Raw genomic sequence first — 16,882 nt, 5'->3', positions numbered from 1 at the left:
AATGCCGGTGTATCCCTGGCAAGGCGGGAGAGTGATACAGTCGACTTGCAAGCACTAGAATGGGCCGGCTGGAGCAGGGGCTCTTAGTTGAGGCATTATCATGGTGGGTCCTGGATTATTTTTCTGACAGACCACACATCGGTCAGCAACCAGCTGAGCATGTTTTTTGAACCCGCGGTCCCACCAGCTTCTCTGGAACCGAGCCGTCATCTGTTGCGGGGCCAGGTGCCCCCAGGAGTGAATCTGTTAGGCTAAAAAGGGCATCAGTGCCTGTGGCGCGACTGGTCTCTCGGTGCCCCTTTGCTTCCAGAGGCTGTCTTCAAATAGCTTGATCCCTGCTTCTATCCAGGTCCATTTTTTGTCTTTGGGGCACTTGCTCTGCATCACTTGTAGGTCTTGTGCCAAACTGGTTACATTCAGTTTACATATTTGCATCCATGCGTCCGGGGAGTCATCCTGCAAGGCGGCTCCCTTGGCTGCCTGGTCGGCTAGGGCATTCCCCTTCGCCTCTATGGTATTATCCTTCGTATGAGCTTTACATTTCAGAATGGATACCTCTTGTGGCAATTGCATGGTCTCTAGCAAGTCTCGGACCTCTTTTCCGTTTCGGATAGGTGCACCAGCGGCAGTGAGAAATCCTCTTTTGCGCCACAGCTGGCCAAAGTCGTGAGCAACTCCAAAGGCATATCGTGAGTCCGTATAAATATTACCCGTCTTTCCCTCTGCTATCCGACACGCCTCCGACAGGGCCTGTAATTCAGCCTGTTGGGCTGACGTCCCCGAAGGCAGACATCCCGTCGCCACAACTTCGTGTAGGGTTGTCACCGCCCATCCTGCTTTCCGGGTACCATTGTCAACAAAGGAGGAGCCATCTGTAAAAAGGATTAAGTCTGGACTGTGAAACGCCTCCTTCGCTGCTAAGGTTACTTCCTCTGTCGCTCTCATAGCCTCCATGCAGTCATGCTCTTCCCCCTCTTGCTCCCCAGGCAGTGGGAGCATAGTCGCTGGGTTTACCGGGCTGGCTCGGACTATATGGAGGTTGGGGGCCTCTAGGACCGTTGTCCATCGGGTCCATCTAGCAGCCGTCCTTTGGGATACTCTATTCATGGATAGCGAAGTGTGGACGGTGTGCGGACACTTGACTGTTAGCTTTTGATCCAATACCAGACCTGCAGTAGTCATCACAGTTTGGCATGTGGCTTCCATGGCCCTTAGGCAACTGCCCCATCCTAGGGCCACGGGTTCCAGTTTTCTCGAATAGTATCCAATAGGTCTCTGTTAGTCCCCATGCTCCTGTGTCAATATGGCGGTATCCCTCTTTTTCATGTACAAACAGGGTAATCGGTTTCCCGTTGTCAGGGATTCCCAGGGCCAGCGCTGGACACAAGGCCTTCTTTAAATTCTCAAAGGCCTCTTGTTGGTCTTTCGTGAGGGTGACCACTTCCTTCGAGGTCCGTTTCCCTTTCAAGAGATCATTTAACAGTTGAGCCAGTTGTGTGTAGGAGTCGATCCAATTTCTGTTGAAATTACACAAACCCAAAAAGGACCTAAGCTCCTGGATAGTGGTGGGCTGTTTGGCAGCCCGGATGGCTGTGGTCCTGTCCTGGGTAAGTTCCCTCCTTCCTTCCGAAATCTTTTGTCCCAGGTACACAACCTGTTCTTGGGCTATTTGCACTTTGTCGATACTGGCCTTGTGTCCTCTCAGGTGGAGTTGGTCCAGCAGGGTATGCAGATCTTGTTCGTGTTGTTCTTCTGTTTCAGAGGCTAACAGGATGTCATCCACGTACTGGATGACCGTGGAGTGCATGGAAGGTAGCTCCCTCAAATGGTTTTGTAGGGCCATTTGAAATACCGTAGGGCTGTTGTGGAAACCCTGTGACAGTCGGGTCCAGGTATACTGTTGGTGTTGAACAGTAAAGGCGAACCATGGTTGGACCTCGGATGCCAGTGGCACCGACCAAAATCCATTGGCCATGTCGATGACAGAGAACCATTCATGTTCGGGCCCCAGGGCATTGAATATCATGGAGGGGTTAGCTACCAGGGTGGCCTTTTGATCAATAGACTGGTTGGCCTTTCTATAGTCAACAGTAAGCCGCCAGGTCCCGTTTGGTTTCCGTACTGGCCACACAGGGCTGTTGGAGGTACTGTGTGTTTTAACCATCAGGCCTCGCTCCTCTAATTGTCCAATTATGGGTAAGATTCCTGCAACAGTTGTTGGACTAATGGGGTATTGTTTAGTACAGGGCGGAGCGGATCCCGTAAACGTTGCCGGCTCCATTTGAAGTAACCCACAATCGTTCTTATCCCGAGCCCATATTGGGTGCTCCCTCAGCTCCTCCTTCTTCAGACTTCAGATAGACCATGTTACCTGGCCGCCTTCAAAATGCAACGAGGAGTTCAGCTGGGTCAGAAGGTCCATACCCAAAAGGGCCTGGTCCACCGGACCTATCCAGACTGGTGTTATCAATTCGTGTGGACCAAGACTAATGCGTATGGGCTGAGTTTTCCTGATCACCAACCCATGGCTACCAGCCCCATGGGCGGTTTTAACTTTACCGTCCATCGGTATAGAGTTCCCGTATCGTTGAGATAGACACGTCAATTCGGCCACGGTATCCAATAGGCAGTCTATATCTTGATCGTCCACTCTCGCGGTTATATACAATCCATCTCTTCTTTGTTCTATTAGTGCCAGTAGGGGCACCAGAGAGGCGAGGGAGGGCTTCACTAGTTTTTTGCCGCACCAAGTAATGCCAGTATCTCCTTCCATTGCTGGGGTGACAACTGTTTGAATTTGTCTAGATCATCGTCCTCAGGGGAGGGATCTGGTCTTGGTGCCGGATTGTATCCTTGCCATCCTCTTCCCCGTCCCTTGGCTCTACACATCTTAGCCCAATGACCTTCCTTCCTGTAGTAGTGGCATGCCCCGGGTCGCCTATCTTGCGCCCTATCCGGGCCTTTGGGTACCCAACCCGCCTGCAGAGCTCAGAGCTTTGCTCCCATGTCCTTGTCCAGCTGACTGCATCGATCAATCAACTGCCGGTAAATGTCGGTTGCCTTCGTCAGTCATTGAATCGATTCGAGTAGGGAGGGGGTCTCTAGCCGTGAGGCTTTTCAGCCGGGCCGGTGTATTACAATCGAACACCGCCAAGTCAGACGTCTATAAAGGGGGTCTCGAGCCTCAGAAAAGTTCGGGATCGCGTGGTGGAATACCGAAACTAGAAAACAGCCGAGGACTTTTTAAAGTAAAGAGGAGTCCTTACCTCTGGGGGTCGATATAGGTCCGATGTCCAGGGCTTCGGTCTTTATCCTCCAGCAATCCTGCCGACTACGCCAAGTTGTTGGATCCATCAGTTACAAAGAGAGACGAAGTCCGACCGCAACTTTTAGAAACTTTATTGCAGTACGTGATTGTTACATTGCAAGGATACAAAAAGAACAAAAAGCAAAACAAAAGAACAAACAAAAGAACATGTGCTCACTACAGCAAGCCTTTCTTATAGTTATTCATACAAAAACTGGTAACGTCCCCCCCCTTTGTTTCTGATTGGTTTGCAGACATCTGTTGGTTCATTCGTCCCAGCATTTTATTTCTGCATTTTATTTCAGTAGTTTCACATCCCCCCTCCTTGAACCGTTAGGCTGATTATTAAACAATAGGCTACTATTAAGTGATCTGCAGTTGTCTTGTTAGCTTCTGCTTATTTGTTTTTTATAAATTGTCTCCACAGCTCCACAGTTAGCTTGTTAGTTGGTTAGCTTACTTTTGATCTGTCCACACACCACCATCTACAAGACACAAGTCAGGGCTGTGATGGAATATTCTCCACTTGCCAGGATGGGTGCAGCTCTAACAACACTCGAGACGCTCAACTCTACCCAGGACAAAGCAGCCCCCTTGATTGGCACCTCATCCACAACCTTCAACATTCACTCCCTTCACCAATGACACACAGTGGCAGCAGTGCTGCCATCTACAAGATGAATTGCAGCAACTTACCGAGGATCCTTTGACAGCGCTTTCCAAACCCGTGACCGCTCAACCCTTCTGGCTGAAGATTGTTGCAAATGCTTCAGCCTTATCTTTCGCACTGATGTGCTGGGTTCCCCCATCATTAAGGATATTTGTGGAGCCACCTCCTCTAGTTAGTTGTTTAATTTTCTACCACCATTCATGACTGGATGTGCCAAGACTGCAGAGCTTAGATCTGGTCCATTGTTTGTTGGATTGCTTAGCTCTGTCTATCACATGCTTCTTATGTTGTTTGGCACGCAAGTAGTCCTGGGTTGTAACTTCACCAGGTTGACACCTCATTTTGAGGTATGTCTGCTGTTACTCCTGGCATGCCCTCCTGAACTTTTTAGTTCAGGCTGCCTTTAGGTAGTGCAGGCTATTCACAATATTAGGCCCCTGCTAATGCGTAGGTACTGATGAATGCATGCAACAATCTTGTAAAGCAGCAGGCAATACGGACTTAGCGTGGGGAGGGGAGGGTTTAAACTAAAATGGCAGGGTGATGGGAACCTTAGCAAGGAGTCAGAGGAAGGGGGATCAAAGACAAGAACAAAAGACAGTAAGCAGAATAAGAAAAGTGATAGGCAGAGAAATCAAGGGCCAGAATCAAACAGTGAGAATTAGTGGGAAGGGGACAAATAATGTTAAAAAGACAAACCTTAAGGCTTTGTGCCTTAACGCGTGGAGCATTTGCAATAAAGTGGATGAATTAATCGTGCAAATAGATGTAAACGGTTATGATATAGTCGGCATTACGGAGTCATGGCTGCAGGGTGACCAGGGATGGGAAATGAACACTCAGTATTCAGTATTTAGGAAGGACAGACAAAAAGTAAAAGGAGGTGGAGTTGCATTGCTGGTTAAAGAGGAAATTAACGCAATAGTGAGGAAAAATATTCGCCCTGACGATGTGGAATCTGTATGGGTAGAGCTGAGAAACACTAAGGGGCAAAAAAACATTATTAGGGGTTGTATATAGATCAGGAGCAGTTTAGAATTCAGCAAAGGAGGACCAAGGGATTGATTAAGAAGGGCAAAATAGAGTACGAGAGTAAGCTTGCAGGGAACATAAAAACTGACTGTAAAAGTTTCTATAGGTATGCGAAGAGAAAAAGATTGGTGAAGACAAATGTTGGTCCCTTACAGTCAGAAACAGGGGAACTTATTATGGGGGGAACAAAGAAATGGCTGACCAACTAAATGCATATTTTGGTTCTGTCTTCACAAAGGAGGACACAAATAACACACTAGAAATGTTGAGGAATACAGTGAGAGGGAGGAACTGAAGGAAATCAGTATTAGTAGAGAAAAGGAGTTGGGGAAATTGATGGGTTTGAAGGCCGATAAATCCCCGGGGCCCGATAATCTACATCCCAGACTACTTAAGGAAGTGGCCCGAGAAATAGTGGATGCATTGGTGGTCATCTTCCAAGATTCTATAGACTCTGGAACAGATTGGAGGGTAGCTAATGTAACCCCACTATTTAAAAAGAGAGGTAGAGAAAAAACAGGGAATTATAGACCAGTCAGCCAGGTAGTGCAGAAAATTCTAGAGTCCATTAACAAAGATTTTATAGCAGAGCACTTAGAGAACAGTGGTAGAATCGGACAGAGTCAGCATGGATTTACAAAAGGGAAATCATGCTTGACAAATCTACTAGAATTCTTTGAGGATGTAATTAGTAGAGTTGATGAGGGGGAGCCAATGGATGTGGTTTATTTGGACTTTCAGAAGGCTTTCGACAAAATCCCATCTAAGAGATTAGCGTGTAAAATTAAAGCGCATGGGATTGGGGGTAGTGTATTGCGATGGATAGAAAATTGGTTGGCAGACAGGAAACAAAGTGTAGGAATAAACGGGTCTTTTTCCGAATGGCAGGCAGTGACTAGTGGGGTACCGCAGGGATCGGTGCTAGGACCCCAGCTATTCACTATATATATTAATGATTTAGATGAGGGAACTAAATGTAATATCTCCAAATTTGCAGATGACATGAAACTGGGTGGGAGAGTGAGTTGTGAGAAGGATGCAGAGAGGCTTCAGGGTGATTTGGACAAGTTGAGTGGGTGGGCTAATGCATGGCAGATGCAATATAATGTGGATAAATGTGAGGTTATTCACTTTGGTAGCAAAAACAGGAAGGCAGATTATTATCTGAACGGCTATAAACTGAGAGAGGGGAATATGCAATGAGACCTGGGTGTTCTCGTAAACAAGTCGCTGAAGGTAAGCACGCAGGTGCAACAGGCGGTAAAAAAGGCAAATGGTATGTTGGCCTTCATAGCGAGAGGATTCGAGTACAGGAGAGGGATGTCTTGCTGCAATTATGCAGGGCCTTGGTGAGGCCACACCTGGAATATTGTGTGCAGTTTTGGTCTCCTTATCTGAGGAAGGATGTTCTTGACATAGAGGGAGTGCAGCGAAGGTTTACCAGACTGATTCCTGGGATGGCGGGACTGATGTATGAGGAGAGATTGAGTCAGTTAGGATTATATTCACTGGAGTTCAGAAGAGTGAGGGGGGATCTCATAGAAACCTATAAAATTCTAACAGGACTTGTTGGGGTAGGATGTTCCCGATGGTTGGGGAACCCAGAACTAGGGGTCGTAGTCTAAGGATATGGGGTAAACCTTTCAGGACTGAGATGAGAAGAAATTACTTCACCCAGAGAGTGGTGAGCCTGTGGAATTCGCTACCACAGAAAGCAGCTGAGGCCAAAACATTGTATGTTTTCAAGACGGTGATAGATATAGCTCTTGGGGCGAAAGGGATCATAGGATATGGGGGTAAAGCGGGAACAGGTTACTGAGTTGGATGGTCAGCCATAATCATAATGAATGGCAGAGCAGGCTCGAAGGGCCTACTCCTGCTCCTATTTTCTATGTTTCTATGCTTCTATGCCCGCAACATAATGAACAGGTGCAGGTTAATCACCAACCCTGATCCCCATTCCCATTTTCGACGATTCTCCCATTTACCCACCATGCTCTCTGTTAACTGTTACAGGTTCCTTGTGAATTAAAAATATATAAGCCAAATCCAGGACAGCAACATTGTAAATTAGAGAGGACAAGTAGATGCGTAAGTTTCTTGATCTGAGAATCACAGAATTGTCACAGCCCATCGTGTCTGCGTTGGCTCTCCAAAGGAACAATTTACTAATGTCACTCTCCCGCGTTCTCCCTGTAGCCATGCACATTCTTCCTTTACAGATAATGAATCAATTACCTCTTGAATACCTTGATTGCCTCACCACACTCTCAGATAGTGCATTCCAGATCCTAATCATTCGCTGCGTGAAAAAGTTTTTCCTCATGTTGCCATTGCTTCTTTTGCCCATTATCTTAAATTTGTCGATCCTTCCAACAATGGAAACAATTTTTTCCTATCTACTCTGTCCAGACCCCTCATGTTTTTGAACACCTCTACCAAATCTCCTCTCAACCTTCTCTTCTTCAAAGATAACAGTTCCAACTTCTCCAATCTGTACACGTAACTGAAGTTCCTCATCCCTGAAACTATTCTCATGAATCTTTTCTGCACTCTCTATAATGCTTCATATCTTTCCTAAAGTGTGGAACCCAAAACTGGACAAAATACTCCAGTTGAGACCAAACCAGTGTTCGATACAAGTTTAACATAACATCCTTGCTTTTGTACTCTATAACCCCATTAATAAAGCTTAGGATGCTGTATGCTCTATTAACTGCTCTCTCAATCTGTCCTGCCACCTTCAATGATTTATGCACATATACACCCAGGTCCTTCTGCTCCTGCACCCCCTTTAGAATTGTACCCTTTATTTTATATTGTTTCTCTGTGTTCTTCCTACCAAAACGAATCACTTCACATTTCTCTGTATTAAATTTCAGCTACCACTTGTCTGTCCATTCCTGTCACTCACCATTCGTATCCCCTTTGCTACTGTCCCTTTTATTCTATGAGCTATAAATTTGCTCACAAGGCTGTTGTGTGGCACTTTATGAAAAGCTTTTTGGAAGTCTATGTACACCACATCAATAGCATTACCCTCATCAATCCTCTCTGTTATCTCATCAACAAACTCAAGCAAGTTAGTCAAACATAATTTTCCCTTAACAAATCTGTGCTGGCTGTCCTTAATTAACCCGTATTTGCCAAGTGACTATCAATTTTGTCCTGAAATATCATTTCTAGAAGCTTCCTCACTACCAACTTAAACTGACTGGCCTGTAGTTACTGGGCTTATCTTTGCACCCTTTTTTGAATAAGGGTGTAACATTTTCAATGCTCCAGCCTTCTGGCATCACACCTGAATCTAAGGAAGATTGGAAAATTTTGGCCAGTGCCTCCACAATTTTCACTCTTACTTCCCTCAGTATCCTTGGATGTATCTCAACTGGTCCTGGTGCCCTAGCAACTTTAAGTACAGACAGCCTGTGCAATACCTCCTCCTTATCAATTTTAAAACCTTCAAGCGTTTGAATTACCACCTCTTTCACCATGACCTGTGTAGCATCGTCTTCCTTGGTAAAGACAGATGCAAAGTATCCATTTAATACCTCTGCTAATGCCCTTGCCTCCATGTGTAAATCCCCTTTTTGGTCCCTAATCAGCCCAAACCTTGTTTTACTCCCCCTTTACTATTAATATGCCTATACTCTCTGAGTTGTAATACAGGAGGTGGTGTTGAGGTACAGTTTGACAGTTTCTGATGCTTCGTCCAGTACTAAACTAAGAGAAAAATGGAGCCAAGAAAGTTTGGAAACTGCATCCTTGTTAAGTGAAATTACCCAATAACATTACACCAATCTTATGCTGCTGCTTTACTGTAGTTTTGGAGTTAGTGTGACATTCTCTTGGGCACTGACCCAATGTCAGATGTGGAGCATAAGATAGGAAAATGAAGTTGGGTGTGTGTTGTTGATGTAGTCCGACATTGATAAAAAAGAGCATTACCAGCCAAGCTCCACCAAGAAAGGGACATTGATTTCTGTAGTACTGCTGTTCAAATTTTAATGGAGAAGAAGAGCTGACTATCCTGCCAAACCTCTTCAATCATGAAAGATCTCACTGACAGTCTGAGGCCAGCAAACGACACCCAGTACATATGTTTGAGAACTCACATGCTGAGCTCGCTATTTCCCAGCTTCAAGGAACTTTAAGCAAGCAATGCAAACACAACATTCTCCACTTGTGTCCCTGTGAAGTTAGAGCTAACTCTGCACCTCTTGGTTCAGTTAAAAACAGTTCAATATTCGAACCAATGTTGCCCAAGGTCACAAGTCTCTGCCATTAAAAATGTAGAAAAATAATTCCCTGCACCTTGCTCAGGCATTCGCGGGAAACATAATAACATGTAGAATCATAGACTTGTACAGCTCGGAAGGCGGCCATTTGGCCCATCGAGTCTCCACCAGCTCTTTCGAAGAGCAAGCCAGTTAGTCCCATTCACCTGCTCTTGCCCCATAACCCTACAATTCTTTTTCTCCTCCAAGTATTTATCCAATTCCATTTTGAAGGTTACTATTGAATCTGTATCCACCACCCTATCAAGCAGTGTCAATCTCAACATCTCAATAGGATTTTCATGGAGCCTCCTCCTAAGGTTAGTTGTTTAATTGTCCACCAGCATTCACGACTGGCTGTAGCAGGACTGCAGAGCTTTGATCTGATCCATTGGTTTTGGGAATGCTTAGCTCTGTCTGGAGTATGCTGCTTCTGCTGTTTATCATGCATGTTTCTGTGTTGTAGCTTCATCAGGTTGAGACGTCATTTTTAGGTTTCCCTAATACTGCCCCAGCATGCTCTTCTACAGTGCTGATTGAACCAGGTTTGATCCCCTGGCTTAATGGTAATGGTAGAATGAGGGATATACCAGGCCATGAGGTTACAGATTGTGGTTGAATGTAGTTCTGCTGCTGCTGATAGCCAACCCCGCCTCATGGATGCCCAGTTTTGAGCTGCTATATCTGTTCTGAATCTATCTCATTTAGCATGGTGGTATTGCCACACAACATGACGGAGGATATCCTTAACATGAAGATGGGACTTTGTCTCCCCAAGGACTGCGCGGTGGTTACTCCTACCAATACTGTCATGGACAGATTCATCTGCAACAGGTAGACTGGTGAGGACGAGGCCAAGTAGGTTTCTTCTTCATGTTGATTCTCTCACAACCTACTGCAGGCCCAGTGTGGCAAATATGTCCTTCAGCTTGGTCTTTAGCGGTGCTACCGAGCCACTCTTGGTGATGGATATTGAAGTCACACATCCAGTGTATACTCTGTGTTTTTACTACCCTCAGTGCTTCTTCCAAGTGATGTTCAACATGGAGGAGTACTGATTCATCAACTGAGGGAGGATGGGAGGTGGTTATCAGCAGGAGATTTCCTTGCCTATGTTTGACTTGATGTCATGAGACTTCATGGGGTCTGGACTCAATGTTGAGGACTCCCAGGGTCATTCGTCCCGTCTGTATAACATTGTGCCGCCAGCTCTGGCAGGTCATCCTGCCATTGGGACAGGACATACGCAGGGATGGTGATGGAGGAGTCTGGGACATTGGCTGAAAGGTAGGATTCTGTGAGTATAACTATGATTGCTCTGTGGGACAGCTCTCCCAATTTTGGCCCAGATGTTAGTGAGGAGGACTTTGCAAGGTCGCCCTGGCTCGCTGTGCCTTTGTGGTGTCCTTGCCGAGGTCAGTGCTGGTGTTCCATCCTGTTTTATTCTAATAGTTTTTTGTAGCAGTTGTAACAAGTGAGTGACAGGCTAGGCCATTTGAGAGGGCAGTTAAGATGCCAAGATGCCAGTCACATTGCTGCAGGTCTGCAATCACATATAGGTCAGATCGGATAAGGACGACAGATTTCCTTCCCTAAAGGACATTAACAAACCAGATGGATTTTTAATAACAATCTGGTAATTTCATGGTCACCATTTCTGATGCTAGCTTTTTAATTCTAGACTCATTTAATCAACTGAATTTAAATTCCCCAGTTGCTGTGGTGGGTTGAACTCATTTGACATAAATGGCAGCATAATTCTGGAATCATAAGGTTGAAATTCTGCACCCTTGCACCAGTGGCATAAGCGCTCAACATATACGGAGGGGAGAGAGGGAACTGAGGTAACATTCTAATGCTGGTTTTGCGTCCACCTGGATTTTCCATTGGCGCGGGACTTAAGGTACAAGAGACTTAACGCTGGTCCATAGAGCAAGACCTATTATTATTGGGTGCGTTTTGAAGCTGTGTCCTATATGCCCTGGAAATGTTTTGCTCCATTGGACCAAGCTATTCCAGGTGAACCATAGTATGTTGAAGTGGAGAGCAAGCCTGCTAGTGTAGAACCATTGTCAGGATCTCCCATAAATCTGCATTGCCCTTGAATTGGTAAGTATAAGTTTTTATTTATTTCTCATTTTATGGCTGTTCGGTTGATTCTTTGTCAGTTTTTTTTTCAGATCCAGTTACTGTTTTATTTTTAATTGACCCCTGTTACCACCCCTGTTATGTGTTATGTGTATTGCACTGTAACACGTAATGGCCCTACAGGTAGGGTGGTCTTTCCTTTGGAATTCCTCATGCTGTCTGGAAGCTGAAGGAAAGGAGAACTTCCAGAGGATTTATTCAATGGTGTTTGCTAGTATCACCAAAGATTACTCAAGTCGGCTGCCCACAGATCCCATTGGGCATTCTTGGGCATCTCACAGAAAACCTGATGAGGCAGGATTAAGCCCTTGCAATGGCATCTGGTTGTTCTTGAAGGAAAGTAATCCTAAGAGGTCGGAATGTGAAAGAGCACATGCAGGGTGACTGTTGTGCACTGGCATGTTAACCTACATGAGTTCAATAAATGCTCATTAACTAGATTGTTCTACAATGACATGAGATGCTATGACCGTGAAACGTTTAAGTGTGGCAAAGTTTCTAAACGTACATTTCATCTTGAAGGTAGTTAATTTTGGCACATGAGATGTGAAGTACATGTTATAAGATTGCAAGAGGGCTTGACTTGGGTGAAGAATACATGTGGAACAGGCAACATTTTATCACAAGTAACTTTTGGACTGTTCATGAGCTGCCATTTTGGGTACCATTTCCGTTCAGATTCCTTTTTGGCTCATCTTCTCCATCTAATCCCAGGTCCTGCTGGTAGTGTAAACATCATTGAGGTCACTTGTCATCTGTTGCTTTTAATGATGCCCTGGTGTCGTCCTAGGAAATTGCTCGTAAGTTGCGAATTGGACAACTCTCTTCACATCCAATTCACGCAGCTGCACGTCCATCAAGCTATTCCTGAAACAAAGGAGTAGTTATGGTACTACTCATTCACTTGCCTCCACAATGATCTTCGTCCCTATTGTGCCTGACACTCTTCCCTCCCCCCAGATATGTCCAAGCTTCGGAATTCTGTGAAATAGATTTTGAAGCTTGATAAAATTAAAATAAATATTTGTTGCTCTATGCAGCCATTTACTGTTAATTATTCTCATCCCTCTAATTTGTACTTGATGGACAGAAATTCTGCCTATCTCATTAAACTAGCTGTACAAGGGCAAAGCTGCATGAGCTGAAGTGGAAATCTTGGGGCAGTCCTGGGGGCTACTGTGCTTGTAGAGCAACAGAAAAACCTCATTGTGCCAGGACCATAATTTTAGACCTTAAATTGTTTCAACCCCACACCCCAACCATTCTGCTTTGTACAGACTACAACATAACCTGAGCTTGTGTGGAGACCAGGAAATTTTATCACAATGGACCAAAAAAGCAGCATAACAATAAAGCAAATTAAAACCACTATGTTCTTGTACCTTTTCTTCCAGGTATCTATTCAGCAACTTAGGTTTATAAGCATTTCTCATATAAAGCGTCTCACAGCCCATTACATCCAAGAAAGCTAGACACTAAGCAGGAAGAAAATTTAGAGGGGAGACTGAAAGTACAATTGAAGAGAGAGGTATTTTCTTAAGAAATGAAATGGAGCTTTGGCCTTTAATTGCATTTGTTAGATAACTGGCATATCTACTGAATGATAAATGTGACCTGAATGAGCTGTGGCTTATTCAGTAGGATTCAGTAACATTTAATTATAAGACACAGAACATATGTTTAACCAGAAATTGGTGACAGTTTTCTGATGATTCAATGTAACTGACTGTTCGATTAATTGTTTCAGCAATTAATGAAATATTCATTCACTAAAACATTTTCCACAACTCTATGTTAGTATATAATTACAATTGCATATAAATAGGCATGAAACATTTCCCAAGAAACAACAGCAATTAACATTTACAGAGTGCAAGTAATGAAGAATCAGTTTCTGTTATGTTGGTGCCACTGTGACAATATAAGTACTGAAGTCATATTTCAAATTGTCCCAAATGAAACTCATTCTGAAAGAAGCTATTTGTGTGCAGCAGGCTGTCAGTGGCATGAAGCCTTTGACCAATGATGTCTTTCACAGTTCTCACAATACTGCATTGCATTACAGCATATCTGTGCAATGAAAAACAAATGTAAGATAAAATTAGAATCGCAAAGTGTTTGTTTAGTTTTGCATTATTCTCTCACCAAAGAAGTAGAACATTAGCCCCCCAAATCTGCACATAGTGCATCCGAGAGTAAGGGCCAAATTGCACCACCCATCCATTACCTGCACTACTGATGCCGCCAACCTTTGTGGGACCAGCTGAGGGCTATGGGTGCATTTGGGGCAGCTCACCACCCTTCCTTTAGAGGGTAGAAAGTCCGTCTGAAGCATCTAGAGCTGGGAGGAAGGGAAGGGAAGAGGGAAACACTGTCGAATTCATCCCCTCCATTAACATGATGTGAATGGCCCTATGTACCAGCATTGACTCTTGCCTCCGAGACAGAAGGCTATAGATTCAAACCTTGAGCATATAATCTGCACTATTAAGGGACAGGAGCATTGTCAGAGGTGTTGTTTTGCAGTGAGACATTAAACTGACACCCCTTCTACTGTTTAAGGTAGAGAGAAAAGATCCCATTGTATTATTCAAAGAAGGGTAGGGAAGTTCTCCCAACGAGCATTTTTCAATTTATCCAACATTACTAAAACATGTTGGGCGCAAAATTCGATGAAGCCAGAAAATGGATGGAGGATTGCGATGTGTGATTAACCCAAGCCTGTTGCTTCCAATGCAGGCAGAACGTGACCTTTGTGCTGCCTTCTCATTTAAATGATTGTAACCTGCAGCTACTACTAAACATCCTGTTGAGTGACTGCACACCTGAGCAAGGGGCACAAAATCATAAGAGACTAGCACCACTTAAAGCCAACCTACACTGCTTAAAGCCAGTTGGCACCTCATCAAAGGGAAGTGCATTCTAGCTGGAGCAGGAACTAGAACCGCTGACAGAAGACACCGTGAAAAGAAAAACACAGAATTATGGCATAACATGGCAGAGAGTGGCCTCCAAGATTTTCTGACACTTGGTTGAAGAGATGCAGAGGAGGAGAGATATCATCTATTCGCAGAGGGCCAGGAGGCCCTCCAGACAAACTCTCAGAAGAAAGTGGGAGCAGATAGCTGTGGGATTGAATGCCAGGAATCTAGCCCCAAGGACCTGGATGCAGTGCTGCAAGACATACAAAGACCTCACATAAATGGTCAAGGTCAGTGAATGCATCTTCAAATGCCATATCCTACCAACAGAACCATTAGCCTCACACAATCACTCACCTCCTAACAATCTCTATCAATCATGACTCATATATGTTACAAGCTCAATAGAGGCCAGTAACATATTTTAAAAAGAAATTTGAACTCCCAGTTATTAATTAAAAGAATTACACCACAATATTTTATGTTTTAAACAAAAATCTTTACCATACAAGAGTTAAACAAAGAAAGCACTACTAACTTAACATTATATTTTGTAATCACTGATACTTTAAACCCAAAATCTCAACAGGATGTAAAGTCTTATACTTTATAAACCCAAAATCACAACAGCACATAAAATCTTATACTTTAAACCTGAATATCTCAACAGAACACTCCCCGTTTGACTTTTACTTCCACCCAAGCTTCCCCTGTACTTTACAGGATCTTGAGGGTTGATTCATTTCTCCTGGGACAAATCCAAGGCATGCCACAGCTCTCAGGAATTTACTTTGAATCTCCTTAGTGTTACAACTGTCCTCCAAGGTTTCATGGGGTCCCTCCGTTCGCATCCGGCAAGACGAACCCTTCAACACCTCACGATTGTGGACTCCCCAGCTCAAGCACGGGCCGCACAGGCACTCTTGCATAGTGACTTTGAATCAGAAAGTACCATTTTCTCCTGGATAGCCCTTTGCTACTGGGTTCAGCTGCTTCCAAACACCAACTGCTGGCAGCCCTCTCTCTCTCTTTGCTTCACCCCAGCTGCTTCCAAAATACCAACTCACTTCCTCTGAGAAAGAAAATCACAGAGCTAAAACCCCAGAAACCAAACAGAGTCCCTCCCTATATAATTTATCTCTACAATAACGTGGTATCTCTGGGATGTCCCAGATAGAAATTTAAGTTAATTAACTCCAACTCCAAAACATTCAATTCCCAAACTAAAAGTCGTACTCATTAAACATATGAATCATGAAATTAGACTTTTGTAGCATACAGAGCATTCAGAGCTTCATCTCACCCTCATACACTTAGCACTGCTGCAAGCCCCACACCAACATCTCACAGATTGAATATAGCCAGCTATTCAACCATGATAGCTACATCAACCAAACAGATTGCACCACAATCACAGACATATTTCCCTCTCTCTTGCAGGAAAAGGTGGTGCATAACTGCAGGAAACTGGAGTTAACCAGCGGAGGCAGACCTGCCCACATACCCTTACCCCAAGGAGGAGACGGTGCTTGCCATCAATGAAGCAGTGATGTCTGAGGCTGTGGTCAACAGCAGGGCTGAATCCTTCAAAGATGATGGCATGCTTAATGTTTATACCTAATCCTTTATCTCACATCCCACTTTCCCCTCACCCCACACTGAGTGTGAAGAAGGGAGTTTGGTAAGTGAGTGAATTTTAAGGGTTTATCTCTCAAGACTAGTTTTTGTTTTATTTACATCGAACAATTGATTGAAATTCCTGTTTCAGTTAAGAGGTAAGTTAGGTTTCTTGCAGTTTTAAACAGGGGTATACTAACACTCTGAGAGCAGCTATAGCGAGTTAATTAATTAGCTAGCTTAAACAGGTTTCTGAGCTGCAGCAGAGCTCTAGCAGAGCTGACACAGAATTGTTTTCAGAGTATAAACTCAGGGGACTCTCAGTGCTGCTTTTTTGCATTGAGTGCTGCTAGAGGGCACAGAGTGTTAATAAGGGAGTTTAGTAAGTGAGGGAGTTCGGTAAGGAGGGGAACATAAATTTAAGAAGAAAGTAAATTTGAGTGCACAGAGTGTAAAGTGGGACTTTAGTCCGTTAGGAAGGGGCTCCTTTCTTTCTTTCTTTCTTTCTTTCTTTCTTTCTTTCTTTCTTTTTTCACCCTCCAGTGGCTGCCTCGCTCTTCGGTGGAGGGGAACAAGTTGATTGGTGAGTAACTGGTAAGTTATTTTATTTCTCTTTGTAATAAAAAGATTTTAAAGTTACATTATGGCAGGTCAGTTTGGCCAAGTGGAATGTACATCCTGCGGGATGTGGGAATCACGGATGCACCACATGTCCCAGACGAACACATCTGCAGGAAGTGTCACTGGCTGCAGCTTGAGCTCTGGGGTTCGGAACACAAGCTGCAGCTGGAGTCACTGTTGTGCATCCACGAGGCAGAGGACTATGTGTATAGTACATTTAGGGAGTATGGTCACACCGCAGGTTAGGAGCATGCAGACAGAGAAGGAATGGATGACCACCAGGCCGTCT

This window comes from Heterodontus francisci, chromosome 6 (genome assembly GCF_036365525.1).
Source record: "Heterodontus francisci isolate sHetFra1 chromosome 6, sHetFra1.hap1, whole genome shotgun sequence".
Classification (NCBI taxonomy): domain Eukaryota; kingdom Metazoa; phylum Chordata; class Chondrichthyes; order Heterodontiformes; family Heterodontidae; genus Heterodontus; species Heterodontus francisci.
The sequence above is the reverse complement of the archived record's forward strand: the minus strand, read 5'-3'. Positions refer to the sequence as shown.